The following is a 19,155-nucleotide window of genomic DNA, read 5'->3' as shown; positions in this document are numbered from 1 at the left end:
TTACAGAGGGCTGCTAACCCTGTGACCGAAAACGCTGAGCTACCGTGCCGTCTAGCACTTACATCATTCTGCGGTGGTGTAATGGTCAGCATATGTGTCTTGTAAGGAAGTAGACTTATGTTCGAGTCCGGGCCGCGGCACAAATTTTAATTCACTTCTTCAGCTTCCAACGTTATCGTAGAAAAATTAGAGACTTAAATGTCTCAGGGAAAATTTAATTTAAGATGTCTAGTTTTTATTTGAAGGCTTCTTATAGATCAGGAATGTAAGGTTTTATATACGAGTATAGCAGTTGTAACTGAAATTTCACGGTAGGTCAGTGAGTAATGCTTCACAATGTTTCAAAAGTTGAATGAGGATAAAGAGACCTTACAGTTCGTCGTAAGTGTTTAAATGCTACCTTCGCTGTCGTCGATAATGCTCCTTTGTTGCATATACTCTGTGGCCGATTACGGGGCTGGACCTTGGTTTTCCTAGAGCCTCGTGCATTTGCCCACAATTGTGTCTCACACTTTACAACTTCGCCTTACATAGGCCTGATTTTCCGCTATACTCGCAGTTCGCCAGTCCTCTTCACTCTTACTTCCACTTTCACAGGGCAGTCCAGCCAAGCGCTCGCTCTGACATAACATTACACGCAGTCAGAGATGGAGCTAAGCCGTAGGCACTCGGACCTTGCTCCCGACCTTCAACGTTTATTATCCGGAATTCAACGTGCTGCACTTGTGCCTACGTTACATGTGCCTCGACGTGGTCCATGTGATCGCAACGCGCTCCAGCGGCATTTACTGGCTGCATCTGGTTTGCAGATCAGACAGTGTACGAAATGGACAGTCGTAAAATTCCAACTATAGTTCTATTAGAATGTACATTACTTCCCTTGTCCATATGGTGGTCATGTTTTTCTGTCTGTAGTATACACAAACCAAAACTTCAATATCAACGAACATGTAATAAGGCAAAAAGGAAATTACGGTGTCCTATTAATAAGGACATCGGCTTATAAAAGTTCAGTTACAAATAGTGCGATAAACCAAAACCCAGGCGATCATTGTAGGCAAAACCACCCCTTCCTTCCGCCTCTTGATTTCTATCTCACCATCTATGGCCGTCCTATCGCCCTCACCCCCACCCTTAAGTACCTTGGCGTCACCCTTGACCGTCGCCTCTCCTGGACCCCCCATCTCCGGACAATCCAAGCCAAGGCACGCTCCCGACTCCGTCTCCTCAAGCTCCTTTCCGGCCGTACGTGGGGTCTGGACCCCTCCACCATCCTCCACACCTATAAATCCCTCATCCACCCTATCCTCTGTTACGCCCATCCTGCCTGGATCTCCGCCCCCCCTACCTTTTACAAGTCCCTTCAGATCCTTGAACGCCATGCTCTCCGCCTCGCCTATCGCATCCGTCTCCCCTCCCCCACGCAGATGCTGTACGACCTCATTCCGTTCCCCCACCTCCTCCTTTTCCTTGAAAGGATACGGATCCTCTACACCTCCCATAAACTCGATCCTCCTCACCCACTTGTCTCCCTCATCCTCTCCCATCCCCGCCCGCTGCCGCACCTGTATTCCCATGTCCCACCTGCTCTCCATCTCTCCACCCTCCTTACCCTCTCGCAAGGTGCCTTCCGCCAGCTCCCCCTCCCTGATGATGCCCTCCTCCCCACCATCTACCCATCCTACCAACTTTGACCCTCCCTCCCTCTTCCTGTGTTTGCTCCTGTGGGCACCTCCCCTCCCATCTCTTCAACTTCCCTCCCTCCTCCATTTCTCCCCACTCCTCCCTGGGCTTCCCCTCCCCTGTCCCTCTACTCCTCCTCCCATCTCCTCAGCCATTGGCATCTTTGTTCTCCCCTCCCCCCCCCCTCACCCTTCTTCCCCTCTTGGCAGGTCCCCAGACTCGCACACGCTATGTGGACATTCGCGCGCCGGAGATCATCGCCATCAGTGTCTCGTGTGTGCCGTCGTGTTTAGTGTTCAGTGTTCACCATCGCACTCCATCGTTCACCTGTGCCATTGACATCTTCAGTGTTTGTGCGTCGTGTCAACAGTTTGCAGTGTGGATTATCGTCGAGTGTGAACGGCTCGTGTTTGTCTTTATGTGTCTACTGTTTTATTACGCACCGTTATGTAACTTATGTGTATTCTTTCTGTTGTTTCTTTGTCTATTCTATGGCTGAAGAGCAGCGTAACATGCTGCTGACAGCCTGCCTGTTGTACGGGTTTAAAAATAACAATAAAGAAAAAAAATGGTGCGACAAACATTTACAGCGGTTCTCCATTAAGGAGAAAAATAATTACATCATTCCCACGTTTTAGTAAAACCCTAGAGTCATTTTAATTGATCAGTGTTTATATTCGGTAACAGGATCCTTATAACAGGTGAAATACGAAACTTGAGACAAGAAAGGGTAAAATATCTTACTGCGAGTAGATCAAGCTGTCTTGTAGAGGAAATCAATCGATAAAACTCACTCCTCAGGAAGAGCACACTTATATTCAAAAAAACATCAAATATTACAGAATATACTGAACTGTGTGTTCCTCACAGCTCGATTCCTCTCCCTCTTAACGTCGCTTGCAGCGTTAATTTCAGTTCCCGCCACGCGCCATCTTTTGATTGCTAGCGATTCCACGGGGCCGCTGTGTGCTCTGCGCGGTGCGGTTCCTCGTTGCACTCGCAGCAAGGGGTGACTGGAAGGCCGACAGTGGGGAGTGGTCGCGAGTAGTGCGACCTTGTCGACGCTCTATCCCTAGTGTGAACGAGGGCTCGATTAGGTTACTGGCTTCGGGACTTAACAGAAGTGTTTGATTCAAGACTTTATGGAAATTCTATCAAATCTGTTTCCTCTATGTTGCCGGTGTGGAAGCAAGATTGTGTCTCAGTACCAGTAGCTATTAATCGGAGTGTGAATCAATCAAAGTAAGACCTATCAGGCAAGACTGTGTCCTGGTACTGGTAGCTATTCGTCAGTGTGCATCAATCAAAGTACGACATACCATACACCTTTGCTTAGCGGTTGTTGACATTTACATTCCCCTAAAAGAGTGATTCAGTAACCCGACCATATTGCCGAAGATATTCGTCGTGACTACTGTTGACTGTTCCTATCAGACGCTTTAATATTCTCTTCCGTTTCTTCCACTGTGTGCTGCTGGGTTCATTTCAGTGTTATTATTCATCCCAATGTATTAGAAATGAATTCTTGTTGTCTTGTGGTTGAGTCCTGGTGTCCCATACCACTCACGACGCACGTCAAGCAACCGAGATAAATGTGACTTAAATTTGCATTTGTGTAACTTGTTTTCTAAGAGATTTTAGTTAATTAGTTAAATAACTATTTTATACTTTAAATTATGAAAAACTTGTTCCGCCCGTGAAATGGGGTTTTGACATCTTTTTTTGGATTCTGATCAAGTCCACTTTATGTCATCTTAATGGACTGTTAAGTGCCTCAGCACTCGCAATAGTCAGATGGGGTGTATCTGATTCTTTACTTAGGTTAATTAATAGTAATTTTATTCGGTTCATTTCAGTCTTCTCATTTCTTGATTGACTACAAGGTCTTGTATGTTCTACCCTTATTCTGGAACTGTGAATATCCGTAATCTCCAAAGCCATTACAGTTGCCCGGCTTTTTATCGTAACCTGTTTGTTCTTCAGCTAATCGCTTCAATTAATGAGTTTAGCACCTTCTGGAGGTAAATCTTACCCTTTCTTTACCTGCCTCAGCCTTAAGGAGGGGTTTAATTCCTCAAGCTAGCTTTAGGCCAGCGCTGGTCCATTAGGATTCCTTTGATCTTATGACAGATTTATATAGCTCAAGACAGCAACCTATTGTGCTCGAGTTCATTAACTCGTTTTATGCGGCCAATGTGATCCCAAAGTGATAGTGTTTCAAGAATAATTTGTAACCTCTTTTATATGCTGAATTGTTCAGGGTGAAAAAGAGTTGTTAGAAGCCTGTTTATATATGTTTATGATATCTTTAAATTTGTGGTGCTGTTTCCATGATTTAATGTATATGCCCCTTTTAATGGGTGCTAGATTTATTCTGGCTTATTTAGTGTTTAAGTAAGCCCACTGAAATATCACTCTCAAATTAAACTAACTGATGCGGCTTCCTGTAACATGTGAATTTGCTTAGTTACCCATGTGCTACGATTTATCTCGTCGAAAAGTGTTTCAGTGCTATAATGTATACCAGTCAAATCTGAACCAAGTTGTTCTCTAGTTTAACTGTTTATTCCCTAATTTTCGTGGAGTTTGAAATTTCTAAATTTGCAAGCCTTAATCTGTTTGGTGTAAATTGTTGCCAGTATAGCTGTGGACTGCCTAATTAATTGCAAGACGTAGTTGTGGGTGTTTTAACTGGTTGTGTTGCAATAAATGCAAACTTAAAGTGAAGCTTGTGGGTGATTGATATTCTTGGTTCCTCATCCTCAGTAATGCTACAATTAATTTTTTTATTAAAGCTTGTGTTAAGATTTTTCAGTGAGTTACTGGGAGAAAAGAAAAGGAGGCGTTACATATACTTCTAATGAACTAATAAGAAACAATCAGAAGAAATTAGAAAACGCGAAGGGTAGTAAAAAATGGTCTGGATCCAGCGAGACGCGAACCAGCGATACTACACCTGTTATCTTGCAGTTCATGGCGTCTCGCAAAATGCAGATTCAGAGTATTTGACATGCTAAGTATTGCTCTGTACGTCCGGGAATACTCTCCGATGTGTTTATTCCACTCTATAGCTTCAAAACTCAGCACACGCCGCGTTCAAGTTTCGAATGCACGCTCTGTGTGCCGACGGCTTTAGTTTACTGACGTCACTGAAAAGCAATACTACATCTACCGAAAATTCCCTAACGGCACTAGCCCAGTAATCTTACATCATATTATAGAAATAATTTACATAGTTTACAAAAACATACCATTTTCAGTTTACAAATAGTAGTTTAAGATTTATGTAAAAGATAATCAGATAATATTTATAATATACAAATTCAGCAAAAAATTTTAGGTGGCACATCTGTCTTAAACGTCACAATCGGTGAAGAAACTGTGACACCACTGATACAGGTTCCATAAAAAGTATTCCTCGCCCACCTTCGCATACCACTTTGCTGTTGTTCATAATCTAAGCGTAGAGGCCAAGATTGTCGTATGGAGACGACTGTACAGTCAGGCTTGTTACTGTCCTCCTGGTTGCCTCCAAAACAGCTCCTGCCTGCTCCTCAAGGTTCCAACAAGTCTTACTTTGCAGGCTGCCGAAGTCGGTTGGTGGTGTTGACTGGGAGAACTCATTGCAATGTAAACCTTCAGTTTCTTCTGTCTCATGACGGCGACTCAACGATCGAATGACGTCACTGTGATATACACCAATTCGGCTGGCAACTTTCTGCTGTGATAGCCTTCTTGCAGTAAGGTCGTAAAATGCACTTGGCCCAAGCTTCAAATGACACTTCGTGGCATGTTGGTACTCTGAACAGTAGAAAAGCGGTCACAACATAAGACACTATAACCCCTGTGAATTTACAGTATGTTGGGGGCGACTAATGCCAGCGGTTTCCTTGCGGCAGCGTAGGAGGTAGCCTATCTGGTGTATGTTTGTCCTGTCAGTGTTTACAAAAAGAACTTAACTTTGACATACGTATATTAACTTGGCATGCATGTTGTTACGGAATGTATCGTTTTGTTTGTTTAGATAATTTGAAAATAGGTTCAAGTAACCCGAAATTAGACATTAGTTAAATAGATAAAAATCTTGCAGCTTTGATTGTTTTCTACATCAGACTATAGCCCCTGTTTTAATGCCTTCAAATGTTTCCTTTTAAATGAAACCTGATCCAGGAGTAAACAAATACGGAAATGATGATGGTGTTGAGACAGCAACGAACCACAAATTTATTTTCAGTTCCTTTACTCAAAAGGTACCGTTACCGGTTTCGAATCATTACGATTCATCTTCTGAAGATGAATCGTAATGATTCGAATCTGGTAACGGTACCTTTAAGATTAAAGGAACTCAAAATAAATTTGTGGCTGGTTGCTGTCTCAACACCATCAACATTTGTCCTCATGTAACAGCCACCGTCTCCAACCATGTCATCATATGACAAAATTGCAAACAAGAACGCAATCTGACTAAATTTTACCTTATACTCTGTAGTACGAGGATCTTCATCATAGTGTAACGGAATAGTGTAAGGTTGATTTAACATCGGCTGAATCAAGGCAACTTTTAATTCCAACACTTTCAACAAATCTCATCTAGTTACTCGGTGTCGGCTTATGTGGATTACGTCTTGGAAGTGCAGTTCGTGTACAGTGCATGTCGTATATGCACTCTGTATCCTACAGTACCTCATATATTGTAATGAGCTCGTATGGTAGCCAAACATCGTGTTCGTCAGTGCAAACAAGTACCTTTAAGTTCCTCTGTGGCCCACCCTTACTTTGTTAGTTGAAAATTTGCATTAGAATATAACTGCTCTGCTGAAAGCAGATCTTTCAATTGCTTTAGAAAATGTAGTAAGACTGAATTCAATTCGCTCGTCATCTTTGTTTCCCTTAAGAAACTAGTTAAGGACAGCAGAAAATAGCTTCGTACGAGTCGCGAGTTATAGCGAAACAACCAGTATTCATATATTATACATCACTTACATGCAAATGTCCTTCATCGGACCACGTTATTTTACGCCACCAAACCTTTAAAAAATCTCTCCTGTATTCACAAAACTCCAATAATAGTACTTAATTATTGGCAATCCAATCCGATAAGCTACCTGAAGACTTGGATAAACGGATAGAAAACGGATATCGACTCCCGCAAGTGTTACAAACAAGCTGTGAAACTGAACAAAGAACCTAACATTGATAGCATGAAACGCAACAGAAAAATATTACGTGTGAATAAATCTGAAGACAAAGTAATGGATAGGTAAGCAAAGGCAGCCCATCAAGCAGCCATCTTACCCAAATCCTGGACGATGTCGCTTCAAGTGTGCCCGTCTGAATATCACAAGACAAATGTCGGCACTAAACAGCTCGGCAGACCCAGCCATTTGGAAAGCAGATTGTGCCCACGGCAGCAGGTTGAAATGAGAAGTGTCCCTCTGTCCCGCTAACCGATCCCCGCGCGAAGCAATGATATTGACTGGCTAGTCTCACAGTTTAAGTAGCGCGCTTAAGATACGTCAAGCAGGCAGAAGAATGACCAGATGTTCTTCGAAACATGCAATTGCTTACAGATACGCGTATGAGAAAGTGGTAAGAAAGACACCTATAGCAACTACTTTCACGGCGCACACAAGGCACATTGTCCGTTCCTGACCAGGGACAGCACGCTTCACTGAATATTAGTGAGCCCACGGACTAGGAAGTGGGAAGCGAGGAAGAAGTTTTCTGGACGCATTTGGAGTACGTTGATGCCACGTCGATGAGCTAAGTACAATAGTACTTGGACATGGAATTTTCGATGCTTGTGCTGTAAAAACTTCGTTTGAGAATGGAAAGTCTTTGTCCTTGATTTGGATTTACTACAGTGTTGTTTCCTAAGTAGTTGGAGAACTTGGATAATATATCCCTCTTGGATTTTGAGAAGAAGTTTGATTATATCTCTTGATTTAGGTTAATTTGAACAGTTTTGTTATTCAAAGGCATTTTAAATTTATAGCACCTCTAAAATAACTCTTTTAACGTACTGTCCGTCGCGTTCAAAATAGTTCTTTCTCCTATGTTGCAATAATGGATTCAAATGCGGACAGTAGTTCCACGTTTCAAACTCTCAGTATTACGTCGATCAGTTAACAAAAAAACACTGATTAAATGTAGTGTAATACTAATTCCATCAGGTCTCTCGCTCGAGTTGTGAATGATAACATGATGATGATTGACGGAAGTCACCATTGATGTTTGCCAGAATATGCAGTGTTTAAGCAGCTTCACTTCTAGTTGACATATGTGCACCATGACGGCCTCACGGAATTTTCTACAATGCAAGGAATGAATTTAGATTGGCCTTATTGGTCTAGATTCCAACCTCAGCGGCGATTTTGGTCTCCGTTACAGTGGTGATGGACCGTTACGGAACAGTCATCGCTACTCTTGTAGAATAAATGTGTTGTGAGTGCCATAGATGACAAAGAAATGAATTTGTTATCTTCCACACTGTTGTTGTTGTTGTGGTCTTCAGTCCTGAGACTGGTTTGATGCAGCTCTCCATGCTACTCTATCCTGTGCAAGCTTCTTCATCTCCCAGTATCTACTGCAACCTACATCCTTCTGAATCTGCTTAGTGTATTCATCTCTTGGTCTCCCTCTACGATTTTTACCCTCCACACTGCCCTCCAATGCTAAATTTGTGATCCCTATGCTCTACGAAATCATGCAATACGAAAAATGTTATATCACACACATTTCAAATGACAGTATATACACAGTATAGTAAAGTCCGAAATATTTTGCGATAATTAGTTTATGTTACTAGCAACATCTGACAAGTATATTTCCAACCTAACCATAGTGTTTCACTATCTCTACTCATTTTGTGAAACTCGTTTTCGTCAGCTCTTAAGTACCACAAGGAAACACAGTTACTGGAACCTGCTATAAAGTCATTTCTCTGCATTTCTCTGTACGTCTTATTAAAGAGGGTCACTAAATTAGAAGTTATTATAATTCACTCGTAAATACTAATAAAAATTATTTCAATTCTTCATTTCAAAGATGTTTATGGTCAACTAGCTGACAAACCCGGCATTTATTGCCACTTCTCTATTAGAAACGCCGGTCGGTGTGGCCGCGCGGTTCCTGGCGCTACAGTCTAAGTTCTAGGGGACTGATTACCTCAGAAGTTAAGTCCCATAGTGCTCATAGCCATTTGAACCATCTACTAGAAACGAAAACAAAAATGAACTTTGTTTGCAGTGAAGTATTGAAAAAATTTCACTGACGGGTATTCGTGAAAAACACCTTTGAAATTACGAAACACTCTTACGAAAAATGTGCATAAAGTACAAATGAATAAGCATAGCACATGAAACATGATCCCAGAGAGTTTCTGAATGCTGGCCACAGCGTCTCTAAAACGCGGTTTTATAAACTTCACTATGTCAACGCCTCTTCGTGGCTCTCTAGATGGCTATCGTTTTCGCTGAGGGTCGTTTTTGCTTCGCAGCTGAAAGCTGTTAAATGTGCTGCCAGGTGTCAGAGATTTCCCTAAGTTGACTCATCTGTAGGAATTTCTTAATAGTAAAGAGTAAATGTACTAAACCTTTACTGATGATGCGGCTTTTTTCAGTGTTTTTGACATCGTATGTCTTGAAGTATGTGATGTACAATGACATATTTGTGTAGGTACATTCAGCGGCGTATGTAGATACTTTCAAGGAAATATGTTGCGGACAGAGTCAATAGCAAAGAAATAGTAAATTTAAATGTCATGCATGATGCGGCAGTTTTTCAGCAAGCGAGTGTTTGTGAGTTATATCCCCTGAGCTGTGTGTCATAAAATGTTATAAATTTTAGGTATATTCCGGAACATACGTGGATACTGTCTCCAAAAGTGCTGCGAATAAATTTTTTAGAAAAGAGGTAATAAATTTAGACGTCATGAACAGTGCAGCAATTTTTCACGCGTCTCGATGTTTATAATGTCATTTCCCCTCAACTATGATAGGTGGGTGGTTCTTACCCCCGCAGCTGTTGTTTCCTGACAGTAAGTGATATATATACTAAGTCCGTTGATTCAGAAGGTGTGGAACATACACATATAGATACAAACGTTTTTGTGATATGTATGGGTATCAACACAATATAGTCAAGAAGTTCGTGAGTTGCATTTGCAACACAAGTTATTATTTACTAATTAGTAGTTTTCTCACAACCAATGGATACCTGGCGGAGAAATTGGATAAAAAGTTTTCTATAAGCATTAAAATAGTAATACATGTCTATCGTAACAATGAAGTTATTTCTTCAGTACAAACGTGAGTTCAAAAATGGTTCAAATGGCTCTGAGCACTATGGGACTTAACTTCTGAGGTCATCAGTCCCCTAGATCTTAGAATTACTTAAATCTAACTAACCTACGGACATCATACGCATCCATGCCCGGGGCAGGATTCGAACCTGCGACCGTAGCGGCCGCGCGGTTCCTGACTGTAGCGCCTAGATCTGCTCGGCCACCCCGGCCGGCAAACGTGAGTTCATATACACTTCTGATTTCTTCAGAATTGCTGACGAACACAGACGGATGGCCAGGGGAAATATTAACAAGCGACATTACAATCATGTCAGAGATGTTAAACTCTTACATCAGATGACACTAAGATGACGGAAAGGTTGGAAAGTTTCGAGACAGCCTCCAAAAACGTAAATATGTGGTGGAAATTAATGATGAAAGTAATCTTTGCAGTTTTACTACCACTTTTCTTGTAATCGACGGAAAGACTTTTCTCATATCGAGGGACAGCCCTCTGTCGACGTCATAGTGCGTGTAACGCAAACGGCTTTTCTGAAGTTGAGCGATGGAGGTCTGTAGGTTTCGTGCACCTACCGCGTGAAATTTTAAACAGGGCGCCTCAGGGGCAGCAACCACCGAGACTTCCCCGGAAAACGCTTTCAGATCGATAGCGAGATTGAATCGGTAAAGCATAAAGGACGACGTTGCTGTGCAGACCAAAGTTACGACAAAACATCCTGCTGGCAGTCTTTGAGAAACAATTTTCTTTGTGTTATCGAGAGAAGAGGCGAGCTGTATCACAATGTACTGTTCTACACATACACAGCCATCTAATTAAGACCGCAGGCTGTCTCAGAAGGGAAGGGATAGTGTGGGGAATACAAGTGGACTTGCGGCATACATTACTTATAGGCAGTAGAAAATTTATTAATTTCAGAGTAAAATATACAGAATTAAGAAATAGTGTGTATCATAGTTAAGCGGCCCATGAGGACATTGACACCTTGTAGTACACAACCATGTGATTTAAGCACGCAAATAAACAATCATCATGTTACAGTATTTATGTAATTAGTAGGCGTTCATTGTGGCGCTTCGATACAGTAGACAGATAATGACATTAATCTTCACAAAACATTGTTAAGGCAACAATTATATGGATTTTTGTTACATTTCTGTCATTATCTGCGTTTTAGACCAAAGACTTTGTAATCAAAATACAAATTGCTCGAAACGTAATCGCTCAGATGACAGATGTGGACTGACTCATATTCGTTGCAAATTTCCGACCACAGTACTTGCTGACACTACTAATCATACTAATATAATACACGACGAACACCTTTTGTTAATAAGAATCAGCTCACACTTGAAATTCTAAATTGAAATACATAATTAAACTACAGAGTAGGCCTTTGTTACTTTTTTTTTTTTTTTACATTTTCCGAACCAACGAAGTGTGATGGCTAAACTGGTGCGTTCTGCCTACTACAGTTAGTAACTGATACGTAAGAATTTATAAACAGTGACCAGATAAACAAGGCATCGTTTTATTTACTAAAGATTGCAGACTGTATTGTTATTTGTGTCAAAACTACTGAAACAGAAAATTTACTGACTTTGCAAAACATAAAAAAAGGGTTCTTTACAAATGATTTACTAAAGATATAAAGCAACACGTTTATTTCATGGAAGCACCATACCACACCTTAAGCTAAAGATCGTGAAGTACTTAGAAATCAGAAGAGAATGTACAATACCGAAATCCCAAAAGGTTACATTGGTTTAACATTTCGTGTAAAAAGCGAGTGGGCAGAAGTGTTCGCACGGAATTTAGCACATTTGCTCAATATAGCCTACTTGACTTAGCACCTCTCACGTCAGCATAATACAATCGCCGGTGAGTACAGTTCTCGGTAATTAATTACATTTCAGTTTTTCATAACGTTCTATGGCAGCTAAAATGTTTGACTTTGCATGATGTTGTAAGACACTCTTGTAGGCTTAATTAATGTTCCTCCCCACTTGTGTGTATAGCATAAATCTGATCTTGAAACCAGCGATCTGCATTTTATACTTCATGACCCATTAATATAGTCCCAAACATTAGGAATATTATATTTAGCTGTATTTTTATGCCGTTAAAATATTTAACGTTGTTCTTCTTATGTTTCTTTCTTAGATCTTTAAGAACTGCCATTGTGGTGCTCGTAAATTTCACTGTCTAGGCTTCATATTTAACATCTAACCGAAGCTCTTCTTTCTAACAGTAACGATTGCCGGCTTACAATCATACGAAACGATATTGGAGGGCAAGTCGGCAACTAATTACAGCTATTTTATTTTAGCATAGTTTAGTAAAAAAAAAGTGATTCTAAATTTACTCACTCAGAAATGGCATAGACTTATAAATATTTCGGCACTCATTCCTTAAGAAGTTACATGGATCCTCAAAGAAACCTCTGAAGAGTTAGTACTAATCAGCGAGGAAAGTTCAAAAAATATTTGCGCAAGTAGAATAAAATGTCACTGAAATGACACTGTTTGTTTGGCATTTTCAAATTACTTATTTTTCGATGTTCGCTTCATTATTTTACACATGCTCCTCTTGTTATTTTCTTGTTATTTTCATTATTCGTGAAAGCTCCAACTTCGTGGTCTAGAATTGCACTGCTTACATATTGTCGAAGGTAGTACTCTAGAAGCAACTTGGAATGATTACAATTAAAAGAATGTATTGAGTGGAATAACTGAGATGGGACAATGTTGAATTGTGCTGATGTCCACCTGGACGTTATATCATTCAAATTGTACATGTTTAAATGTCAATTTTAGTGTTGAACAGTTTAATTTTTCTACTTTTCAGTTTCCAGTATTCCGTCATTCAGATGTACTTATTTTATTTTACTACTTTGTATAAAACAATTTCATTATCTCTTCACTGATTTTTCTCTGACAACCCTTATTTTCTGTAATGTGAATTTTGTGCGGTTCTTCACAATATTAAGCTTTAAAGATTGACACACTAGGAACTCTTATGTACATCTAGTGGGGAAGAACTGAGGCTTCATTATTGGTTAAGTCATAGCCTTCAGATACATTAATATCCAAGTTTATCCACGTTGTGACTTTGGCCGTTATTAATTGTGGTTACCAAAATTGCATCTCTGCCTCAATGTGCGCTTTCAATAATGCTATCCGTTTCAGAGGATTCATCTCATTGTTGCCGAAAACACGAATGTTAGTCGACCAAACCTGGTAACATTACTAAGAAAGCACTCTGTAGAGGTGGTGGAATATTATTTCTAGCACGTACTATATATATAATGATGGAGATGACTCATAGCGTATTATTCAACTTTTAACTTTTCGTACTGCCTTGTTTTGAAATCTCTACTCACACTTTTTTTTTCAAAAAAAGGAGGAAACATTTTCTCATTTCGCTGTTCTTTCTTTTGAGCTTCCATCGTTGGATTAACTTTGCACACGATAGATAGGAATGCAAACATTCTTTCCGCAGTCACGAAGTATTTTTAGCTTGTATATACTATTAAATGAAACCAAATTTTATAATCACTGTTCTTCATTTAGGTATATGTGGTGTCTACTCTTTCGGAAATGTCTGAAAGAACGGACACCATTTTAGAACCAGCAGCCACTAAGAATTAAGATACAAAGGAGTTACAGGCATTGGCTGTGAGCGAGCATTGATTTAAATCAATGAGGAAAGTTGAAAATTTGTGCTGAACCGGGATTCGAACACGGGTCTGCTGCATACTAGTCAGATGCGCTGACATCTGCAACGCCCGGACACAGTGCTCATAGCAAATGCACTGAATACCCAACACGCCTCCCGTCTGACCCAAATTCTCAACATTATCCTCATACTAATAATGTAGTGCCCTTCGCCTTAAAGCGAGACAGCCAATGACCTCTTCAGTCCAGATGTACACCAGGCTCGAACTCCAATGGGATTCGAGGTTTTTGTAAATCCATCCTAGTGATCGGTGGTACGTGGGACTTCAGCTGCTCACTTCCGTAATAAAATGAAATACTTGTAGCCATCGTTTTCATGTTAGTTTATTGTATGACAACCAGATTTGGCGAAATGCCACGAATAATGAAGATAAGCGGTACTACTTTAGTAGTGTGAGGATAAACTGAGAATTTCTACATCTACTTCTACGTGATTCACAATAAAGTGCCTGGCAGAGGGTTCAATGAACCCCTTCAAGCTGTCTCTCTATCGTTCCACTCTCGAACGGCAAGCGGGGAAAACGAACACAAATTTTTCTGTGCGAGCCCTGATTTCATTTATTTTATCGTGATGATCATTTCTCCCTGTCTAGGTGAGTGCCAACAGAATGTTTTCGCAATCGGAGGAGAAAACTGGTGAATGAAATTTCGTGAGAAGATCCCGTCGCAACCAAAACGCCTTTGTTTTAATTATTGGCACTCCAATTCACATGTCATGTCTGTGTCGCTATCTCTCCTATTTCGTGATAGTACAAAACGAGCTGCCCTTCTTTGAACTTTTTCGATGTCATCCGTCAATCCCACCTGATGCGGATCCCACACCGCTCAGCAGTACTCGAGAATATGGCGGATAAGCGTTGTGTAAGCAGTCTGTTTAGTAGACCTGTTGCACCTTGTAAGTGTTCTGTCAATGAATCGTAGTCATTATCTATGTGATCGTTCCAGTTTAGGTTATTTGTAATTGTAAGTATTTAGTTTAATTTACAGCCTTCAGATGTGTGTGACTTATCGCGTTATCGAAATTTAGCGGACTTCTTTTAGTACTCATGTGAATAACTTCACATTATTCTTTATTTGGGGTCAATTGCCACTTTTCGCACCATACAAATATCTTGTCTAAATCATTTTGCAATTCGTTTTGGTCATCTGATGACTTTTCAAGACGGTAAAAGACAGCATCATCTGCAAATAATCTAACAGGGCTACTCAGATTGTCTCCTATGACGTTAATATAGATCAGGAACAATAGAGGGCGTAAAATACTTCCTTTTGGGAACACCGGATATTATTTCTGTTTTACTCGATGACTTTCCGTCTATTACTACGAACTATGACCTTTCTGACAGGAAATCACGAGTACAGTCGCAGAACTGAGGCGATATTCCCGAGGCACTCAGTTTTATTAGAAGACAGTTGTGAGTAATGTTGTCGAAAGTCTTCTGGAAATATAAAAATATGGAATCAACTTGACATCCCCCGTCGATAGCATTCATTACTTCAGGAATGTAAAGAGCTTGTTGTGTTTCACACGAACGATATTTTCCGAATCCTTGCTGACTATGTGTTAATAAATCGTTTTCTTCGAGATAATTCATTACGTTCGAACACAGTATATGTTCCAAAACCGTATTGCAAATCGACGTAGCCGGCAGGGGTGGCCGAGCGGTTCTATGCGCTGCAGTCTGGAAACGCGCGACCACTACCGTCGCATGTTCGAATGCTGCTTCGGGCATGGATGTGTGTGCTGTCCTTAGGTTAGTTAGGTTTAAATAGTTCTAAGTTCTAGGGGACTGATGACCTAAGAAGTTAAGTTCCATAGTGCTCAGAGCCATTTGAACCAAATCGACGTTAGTAATATGGATCTGTAATTCAGCGGATTACTCCTACTTCCCTTTTTGGTCTGACGGGAGGCGTTCTAGGGTAATCCATGCAGTTGTGCTGCCCACTGTGTCCGGATGGCGCAGTGCTCAGCGCATCTGCCTAATAAGTTGGAGACCGGATCCGAATCCCAGTCTGGCATAACATTTAAACTTTCTACATTGATTCATATGAATGCCCGCTCGCAGCCATTGTCTGTAATTTTTTTCGTCATTCTTCATTAAGCGGTATTCGATTTTTATCAAATGAATAAACAGCTTTCTAAAGTCTCGGTTCATTAAATCTCGTTGAACTTCCATTAGGCTATCTGGAATTTCCATGTAGGAGACCTTTCAGCGAGACGTTTATAATGACCCCAAATAAACTAAGGATAGGTATACTGATTAGCCAAAACATTTAGACCACTTCCAACCGCAACGTTGCCTCGCGGCTTAGCGGGTACGTGGCGCGGTAACGGATGTATGTAAGCGGAGCGGACACTGACGGGGGATCACCCTAGCGAAGATGTGGGCTGCAAATGGGGAAATCCATTGAGATGAGGGACTTTGACAAAGAGTAGATTATTATTAACCAGAGCCTGTAAACGAATATCTCGAAAACGTCAAAGTTGGACGGATGTACACGTGATACTGTCTTGAGCATCTATGCAAAGAGGTAGAAGGGCAGTGGAGCTACTAATAGGCGCTAAATGATTGGACGTCCACGAGTTCACGATCGAACGTGGGGTTCGGAGACTTTTCTGCTCCGTAAAGTAGGATAGATGGTGATCTGTTGCATCTCTGCGAAAAGAGCACAATGCTGGTGCACGCATAAGTGTTTCGGGGCACACCGTTCTGTATTTACATCTACATCCATACTCCACAAGCCACCTGACGGTGAGTGGCTGAGGGTACTTTGAGTACCTCGATCGGTTCTCCCTTCTATTCCAGTCCCGTATTGTCCGTGGAACGAAAGATTGTTGGTATGCCTCTGTGTGGGCTCTAATCTCTCTGATTTTATCCTCATGGTCTCTTCGCGAGATATACGTAGCCTTGCAGACAAACAAAAGTTACGCGAAGCGAAATGTAGTGTGAGGAGGGCTATGCGAGAGGCGTTCAATGAATTCGAAAGTAAAGTTCTATGTACTGACTTGGCAGAAAATCCTAAGAAATTTTGGTCTTATGTCAAAGCGGTAGGTGGATCAAAACAAAATGTCCAGACACTCTGTGACCAAAATGGTATTGAAACAGAGGATGACAGACTAAAGGCCGAAATACTAAATGTCTTTTTCCGAAGCTGTTTCACAGCGGAAGACTGTACTGTAGTTCCTTCTCTAGATTGTCGCACAGATGACAAAATGGTAGATATCGAAATAGATGACAGAGCGATAAAAAAGTAATTAAAATCGCTCAAAAGAGGAAAGGCCGCTGGACCTGATGGAATACCAGTTCCATTTTACACAGAGTACGCGAAGGAACTTGCCCCCCTTCTTGCAGCGGTGTACCGTAGGTCCCTAGAAGAGCGTAGCGTTCCAAAGGTTTGGAAAAGGGCACAGGTCATCCCCGTTTTCAAGAAGGGACGTCGAACAGATGTGCAAAACTATAGACCTATATCTCTAACGTCGATGAGTTGTAGAATTTTGGAACACGTATTATATTAGAGTATAATGACTTTTCTGGAGACTAGAAATCTTCTCTGTAGTAATCTGTATGGGTTTCGAGAAAGACGATCGTGTGAAACCCAGCTCGAGCTATTCGTCCACAAGAGTCAGAGGGCCATAGACACGGGTTCCCAGGTAGATGCCGTGTTTCTTGACTTCCGCAAGGCGTTTGATACAGTTCCCCACAGTCGTTCAATGAACAAAGTAAGAGCATGTGGACTATAAGACCAATTGTGCGATTGGATTGAAGAGTTCCTAGATAACAGAATGCAGCATGTCATTCTCAGTGGAGAGAAGTATTCCGAAATTAGAGTGATTTCAGGTGTGCCGCAGGGGAGTGTCGTAGGACCGTTGCTGTTCACAGTATACATAAATGACCTTGTAGGTAACATCGGAAGTTCACTGAGGCTTTTTGCAGATGATGCTGTAGTATATCGGGAGGTTGTAACAATGGAAAATTGTACTGAAATGCAGGAGGATTTGCAACGAATTGACGCATGGTGCAGGGAATGGCAACTGAATCTCAATGTAGACTAGTGTAATGTGCTTCAAATACGTAGAAAGAAAGATTCTTTATCATTTAGCTACAATATAGCAGGTCAGCAACTGGAAGCAGTAAATTCCATAAATTATCTGGGAGTAGGCATTAGGAGTGATTTAAAAGGGAATGACCATATAAAATTAATCGTCGGTAAAGCAGATGCCAGACAGATTCGTTGGAACAATCCTAAGGGAATCTAATCCGAAAACAAAGGAATTAGATTACAGTACACTTGTTCGCCCACTGCTTGAATACTGCTCACCGATGTGGGATCCGTACCTGATAGGGCTGATAGAAGAGATAGAGAATATCCAACGGAGAGCAGCTTGCTTCGTTGCAGGATCATTTAGTAATCGCGAAAGCGTTACGGAGATGATAGATAAACTCCAGTGGAACACTCTGCAAGAGAGACGCTCAGTAGCTCGGTATTGGCTTTTGTTGAAGTTTCGAGAACGTACCTTCACCGAGGAGTCAAGCAGTATATTGCTCCCTCCTACCTATATCTTCGTGAAGAGACCATGAGGATAAAATCAGAGAGATTAGAGCCCACACATAGTACATGGTTGAACATGGAGCTCCACGGTACACCATCCCTACGTGTTCACATGTTGACCCAACGACATCGTTAATCATGATTGCAGTGGGCACGAGACCATCGGGATTCGACAGTTGATCAATGTAAACGTGTCGACTCTTCGGTGAATCACATTTTTGCGGCACTAGGTCGATGGTCGTCTCCACAAATGTTGTCATCGAGATGAACGTCGTGTCGAAGCGTTCAGAGCGCCACGGACGCTGGCTTGTGGGAGCAGTATTATGTTATGGGAGACATTCTGGTGGACTTTCACGAGACCTGTGGCAGTAATCGAAGACACGCTGGCAGCTGCGAACCACCTGCATCTTTCACTGCATGATTTCTTCTTCGACGGCAATATCATCTTTTTGCAGTCCGTGCGTCGGAACCTGAACCGTGCTACAATGGTTTGAGGAGCATTATAGTGAACTCAGATTGAAGTTTCGACGACCAAGTTTGCGTATTGTAGATCATGTGGAACCCATCTGCCTGGCTATCGGATGTCATCACCGCGTACGCGGAACAGCGGCCCGTTATTTATGCGGATTACATGACCTGTGCGTAGATATCTAATGCCCCATACCTCCACGAACCTAGCAACAAACTGTCGGATACCTGGCACGAAGAATCATTTATGTATTTCGTTCCAAAGACAGACAAACTATTAAGCAGGTGATCGGAACTTTTTCGTTCATCGGTGTATATGATATGTAAGCTGGAGGAAGACGTAAATTAACTCAGGTATCGCAGATTATTTAAGGATGTGGAGTCAACAGATATGCATGTGAACTGAAACGTTA

Source organism: Schistocerca cancellata, chromosome 1 (assembly GCF_023864275.1).
Source record: "Schistocerca cancellata isolate TAMUIC-IGC-003103 chromosome 1, iqSchCanc2.1, whole genome shotgun sequence".
In the NCBI taxonomy this organism is placed as follows: Eukaryota; Metazoa; Arthropoda; class Insecta; order Orthoptera; family Acrididae; genus Schistocerca; species Schistocerca cancellata.
This window is presented reverse-complemented; position numbering follows the sequence as displayed.